This window comes from Phoenix dactylifera, unplaced genomic scaffold (genome assembly GCF_009389715.1).
Source record: "Phoenix dactylifera cultivar Barhee BC4 unplaced genomic scaffold, palm_55x_up_171113_PBpolish2nd_filt_p 000483F, whole genome shotgun sequence".
Classification (NCBI taxonomy): Eukaryota; Viridiplantae; Streptophyta; class Magnoliopsida; order Arecales; family Arecaceae; genus Phoenix; species Phoenix dactylifera.
Genome location: NW_024067904.1, coordinates 70,527 through 76,768, shown reverse-complemented (window position 1 = coordinate 76,768; position 6,242 = coordinate 70,527). Strand labels below are relative to the sequence as shown.

The following is a 6,242-nucleotide window of genomic DNA, read 5'->3' as shown; positions in this document are numbered from 1 at the left end:
CGGTTCATTAGATCGGATTGGAGGCTTAGGTGCCCTCTTCAAACCAGTTAGGAGCTGTCTAGTGATTTTAGGACAAATACAAGGATTGATGTGTTTTTCTTTTATTGCATGCTTGACTGATCAAGTACTAGTGTATGCAAGGGAGTCATTCTAGAGTACGTGACCTATTACCTTTTGACCTGAAATAGAACGGACCCTTAGAAATATTCGAGCTGAGATCAGAACAATAGAATCATCCCCACCTCCTGAGATGGCTGAAGAACAACCCAAACTCCTGAGGGATACTTTACTCCCACCATTTACACTTTCCCATCTTGCATTCGATTACCTGAAGTAGCAGCTGTACAATATGAAATAAAGTCTAGTGTGATCCAAATGCTCCCATCTTTTTATGGGCTCACCAATGAAGACCCATATAAACACCTAGATGAATTCCTTGAGATTTGCACCACTGTCAAGATTCAGATCTTCACTGATGATGCTCTGAAACTTAGATTATTCTCCTTCTCTCTTAAAGATAGAGCCAAACAATGGCTGAATTCTTTAGAAGCTAACTCGATTCGTTCTTGGGATCAAATGCAACAAGAATTCCTTAAAAAATACTTTAAAAAATACTTTCCCATAGGAAGAACGAACCAGTTTAGACGTGCCATTACAAGCTTCTCCCAAATCGGGGAGAAGAATTTCATGAAACTTGGGAGAGATTTCGGGACCCAATCCGTAAATGCCCACATCATCAAATACCTAAGTGGCAGCTAGTGCAATGTTTCTATGACGGATTGACTGAACGAAACTGTCAGATGATCGATGCTGCATGCAGGGGGACTTTCATGCTTCAAAATGAGCATGAAGCATGGCAATTATTTGAAAATCTTAATGAAAACTCCCTCCACCATGCTTCATGTTCTCGTCAAGCACCCCCAAATTCTCAAAGAAAAGGGACCATTTGTGAAATAAGTCATTCTATGGACCTGTCTAGCAAGGTAGATGCATTGTCCCATAAGATTGACCAACTGATGATAGGTGGGCATTACATTAACTCTTCCCAAGCACAAGTGTGTACTATCTGTTCTAGCCCATCTCACCCTATTCATGAGTGCCCTTCAGCACCCCAATTCTCCGAACTCATACAAGAACACATCAATGCTGCTCAAACACAGCCTAGATCGGGTAATGACCCATTTTTCAATACATATAACCCGGGATGGCGAAATCATCCAAACTTTTCTTGGAAGCAGCAAGCTTCGAATACAGCCCAACCCTATTTCCAAATTTTCAAAATCCTCAGAATTTTCAAACCCCACAAAATATTCATCCTACCATCCCTCGATTCAATTTCAACACACTCCTCCTCTACCCCAAAGAAACACAGCCTTTGAGGAGAAAGTGTTGAACGCCCTTCAAGGTTTGGAAACCATTACACAATTGGTGCACTCTCACACGCAATCCATCACCAAGGTAGAATCCCAAATGGGGCAACTAGCTAATGCACTGAACAAGCGAGAGGAAGAAAAGCTTCCAAGCCAACCATTAAGTAAACCTAGGGGACAATACATGGCTCAAGAAAATCAACTAAATGCAATTCATCATGAACAAGCCAATGCTTTGACTATCCTAAGGAGTGGACTTTATAGTAGACAATAAGATTAGGGAAGATAATAATAAGGAAGATGAAGAAGAGGATAGACATGTGTCAAATAAAAACCTAAAACCTTCTTCTTCTTCAGCTAGTCCACCTTCTGCCAAAACTCACATCCCAAAGGCCCCATTTTCTGAAGCTCTTAATTCACCCTCTCCCTTTGATGACAGAAAGAAAACTTCACTAGAGGAAATGATGGAGGTTTTCAAACAAGTGAAAATCAACCTTCTGCTTCTTGATGCTATTAAACAAGTTCCCTCCTATGCTAAATTTCTCAAAGACCTTTGTACCCAAAAGAAAAAATCTAGGACACATGTGCCTAGAAAGGTCTTCCTAACTGAGCAAGTGAGTTCTATTCTCCAACACAACCCTCCTTCGAAATTCAAAGATCCTGGTGCTCCCACCATCTCCTGTGTCTTAGGAAATAATTTCATTGATCGAGCACTCTTAGATCTAGGGGCAAGTGTCAACTCTTTTACCTTATTCAGTTTATGAGGAACTTGGGTTAGGTGAGTTAAAACCAACCTCGGTATCCCTTCAATTGGCTGATCGATCTGTAAAAACACCATGTGGGAAAATTGAAGATTCTTGTCAAGGTAGACAAATTCTATTTTTCAGTAGTTTCATCGTCCTTGATATGGAACATGAACCTAATCCTAAAAAACAAATCTCCGTGATCCTTGGGCGGCCCTTTTTAGCAACAACCAATGTGTGCATCAATTGTAGAACAGGGATAATGAACATATCATTTGGGAATTAAATGTGTTCAATGCGGACGACCAACCCGCGAGGAAAGTTAAGTGATGAGAGCACAAAAGTGCAATCATCAGACCATTTTAATTAGTATTATAATTAATCATTAATAATAAAATTAACTAATTAACGTTGTATTTGTGTTTGAGTGCAAGTAATCCAAGAGACCAATAACATTGGGTTTGAGCCCAATGCCCGGCAGCCCGAGCTCAACAAATTCCCCAGCTGCCATACAAGCATGAAATCCTGCGTCATCCATCAAGTCAGTCCCGCATCAAGGCCCCGCGATCATTTCCTTCTCGGCCATCCGCCCAGCCAATCATCAACATCCCAAATAAATCCACTCCGTCCGCATCATCAACGAGTCCTCCTAGCAAGCCACGGATCACGCCATCATCACAGCTATCCGTTTCAAAGAGTCCCTTTAGCCGTGAAGCCAAAGGTTCAAGCCCCTCCACGCGCTCCTTCCTTCTGCAACAGCCCAGCTCCTTCCCAAATCAAGCCATCCGTACCACGCCCAGCTTCATCCCGCGGTCCGTGCGATCCCAGGAGACTCCAGCTCCTCCCAGCGAATCCCATTTGCAAGCCGAAATCCCAGCAACGCCAGAAGAAGGAAATAGGAAGCAAATCCCAGCTCTTCCGTGATCCCGTCGATCCCGCTTCCAATCCGGCACCCAAAGAAGGGAAGATCAGCAATCCAACGCGTCTCCTCCCTTCCGTTTTTCTTCCTCTTCCGCGTGCAATCCCGACGATCATGCTCCCAGCCATCCGTGCCTTCCTTCCTTGCATCCACGGTCAACTCCTCACAGCATCCCGTGAAGGAAATCCATGGATCTCACGCTCGTCTACCCTCTTCCTCCTCCCAATGATTCCACGAGTGTGCCCAAGCATCGATCCAGCCGGCCGTGATTCTCCAGCAAATCGCAGCATCACGTCCGCAATCGCCCGTTGATCCCGTGATCGGCTCCTCCCAGCAGCCCCTCATGCCATTTCTTCCACCCGTCTGTGTTCATCACGGAAGACCGCATCCTCCCAGCAGTCCGCGATCAACGTTCCTCGAGATCCCAAGCGCCCATTTTCCATGTGGCTGATCTCTAGTGGGGACCTATAAAAGGAGGGTAAAAGGAGAAGGAGGGAAGCTGGGAGAGGTGGGTGGCCGGCGGGTCCACAGAAAAGAGAAGAACAGGGGAGAGGGGTCGGTTTGGGAGAGAAGAGAGAATGCCTTGCTCTGTTTTCAACGAAGTTTGAAAACAGAGCATTGTGTTTTTTTAGTTTTAGCTTTCTGTTTAAGTTTAGTTTTTTTATTTATGAGAGCAATGTTTTTCTTTAGTTTGAGTTTATGAGAGCAATGTATTTTTTTTAGTTTTATTTTAATTGAAAGTTTTAATCGAGAAGTTATGTTTTGAGTTTCAGAGCATGTTGTTCTTATTTTTAGTTTTATTTTAATTGAGAGGTTTTGTTTTGAGTTTTAATTTTTGAGAGTTTATTTGGGTAGAAAGTTGTATTTATTCTGAAATTTTAATTTCTGTTCTGCAATACATTAAATCTTCTTTCATGCAATCTATATTCCAGTCTGCAATTTTACTAGCACTGTTTTCATCCATTTTATGCCAAAGCTTTTCTTTGATTAGTTCAATATATAAATACCTTTCGAATTTAAATACCTATTTTTTGTCAATTTTAAGTAGAAAATATTCTCTGGTAGCCCAGAGAATCATTCAAACATCCTCGAAATAATGTTTTTCTTTTATCATTCAAAAACTAATTTCAAATCCAAGTGAACGTTCTAATTTTTATGCAACTCCAATCGCCTCCCTGTGGATCGACCTCTTACAACCACTATTCTTCGGGTAGAACAGGTAAGAGTAAATTAAATTTAAACTTTGTTTATCGGTTCTAACAACGATCTGTTTAGCATATTTTTAGTTAAACAGAAATCGGTCGAACAAAATTTTGGCGCCGTTGCCGGGGAGGCAAATCGAGAAGCAAGAACGATCACGAAGATCAAATCAAATTTTGGATGCCCGGAGTGAACGCACTCCGGTAGTAAGTTTTTATTTTTATTAATTTTTCTTTTTGATTATTTTCAGTTAGTAATTTCGTAGTTATTAAATTCTGAAATTTGAAATTCGAAATTAAAGTTTTCTAAAAAAAAGTAAAAAAAAATTTGAAAAAAAAATTTAAAAAAAATTCAAAAATTCAAAAATTTAAATTCAAAATTTGAATTCTGCGATTCGAAATTTGAAATTCAAAAAAAAGGTTAAAAAAAAATTAAATTAAAAAATTCAAAAATATTATTTTTGCTAGTAATTGATAAGGTGCAATCCCCCGAGGTTATCATACCTTTATTGGGGCTCCTCACGGAGTAATCTCCAGAGCTTATTCAACGGGCATTCGGAGATTGACTGACGCATAAGGATTGTGTTTAGTTTACATTCAAGTTATTGCTATAAAAAAAAAAAGTAAAAGTAAAAAAAAAAATTGCTTGCTCATTTAATCAATACAACCTAATGATATTGCATAAACTTTGAAAAAATATTGATTATTTGCTGCATTTAGTATTAAGCATTTGCATAAAATAATTTAAGGGCAAAACCCATTAAAAAGATAAGGTCGGAAAGTCATTACCTGTCCTTAGCCCAAAAATCACCACCTTGCATACTTATCCTAAGCCAAATTAAATTAAAATCAAATTAGACATTGGCCTTAGGGTTTTCGAGCTCAATTAGGCTCTTGGAAAGAAGCGGCTGAAAGCCACTCCAGTGAGGATTTAGTAATTGGTGATGTCTAGGAAAGTTTTACAACAGTGAGAACTGTTACGGGTATTGTGGTATTGGTGTATCCCTTCTGGCACCACCACACACCCCGGAACTTTCCTGGTCACTGGTTACTGGATCACTTAACTGGTAAGCTCAAGCTTAATCTGAAAGGGAGATTAGGAGCTGTCTAATCTAGAGAGAATTTCAGAAACTTTTTTTAACCTGATAAGTCTCTGTGCAACTAGATTTAAGAAGCTACTAAACCTCACTTAGTTCTAAGACTAATAGATCAAATTATTGTGTGGTGTTGATTGTGGTCATCTTGGTCTAGCCCTTCTTCTTATCTTTTAGGATTTCGTTTAAAAAAATTGAGTCTAATTAAGTTGTGGAAAATGTATGCATGGTAGAAGGTCATTAAGAGATAAGTTAACCCCATTTGATCCTGAGATTGACAGAACTTTTCATCATAACCTGCCGAACTGTAAACCAACCGTCGATCTCTACAATGGGTGAACATATTAGAACCCCGAATGAATTATTCGCTCCTGCATCCGCTAGTCCACCTACATGTATAGTATTGCCAATAAATAATGCAGCCCAATTCGAGATTCGGGCTGCAACAATAAACATGTTACCCAAGTTTCATGGGTTCGAGAGTGAACAACCCTACATTCATCTAAACAAATTTTTGACAATCTGTCAAACGTTTAGAAATCAAAATTTAGATGAAGAGGGTATTAAATTAAGGCTATTTTCTATGACTCTAGAGGATCGTGCCGCTGCATGGCTGTATTCCCTTGCTTCAAATTCCATCACATCTTGGGAACAACTATCTAGGAAGTTCATGGCTAAGTTCTATCCCATGGTAAAAACTGAAAAAATTAAAGATGCCATCAGAACTTTTAGAGAAAAATCAGAGGAGGAATTTTCCCAACTTTGGGAAAGATTCCATGATCTTTTGGTCAAGTGCCCGCACCATGGGCTTGACAAGGCTGATCTAGTACATTTCTTTTATAAAGGACTACCTCCGGCACATAGAAACATGATCGAGTCCATGCACAAAGGTAGGTTCATGGACCAAACCCCGGATC

General features: G+C 40.0%; 1 non-coding gene across 1 annotated transcript; it reads right to left on the bottom strand.

Annotated features, from left to right (window-relative positions):
- Window positions 1-637: 637 nt before the first annotated feature.
- LOC120106174 lies at window positions 638-742 on the bottom strand. Its single transcript, XR_005508387.1, has one exon. It is a non-coding gene; the product is annotated as a small nucleolar RNA R71 (small nucleolar RNA).
- Between the last annotated feature and the right edge of the window lie 5,500 nt (window positions 743-6,242).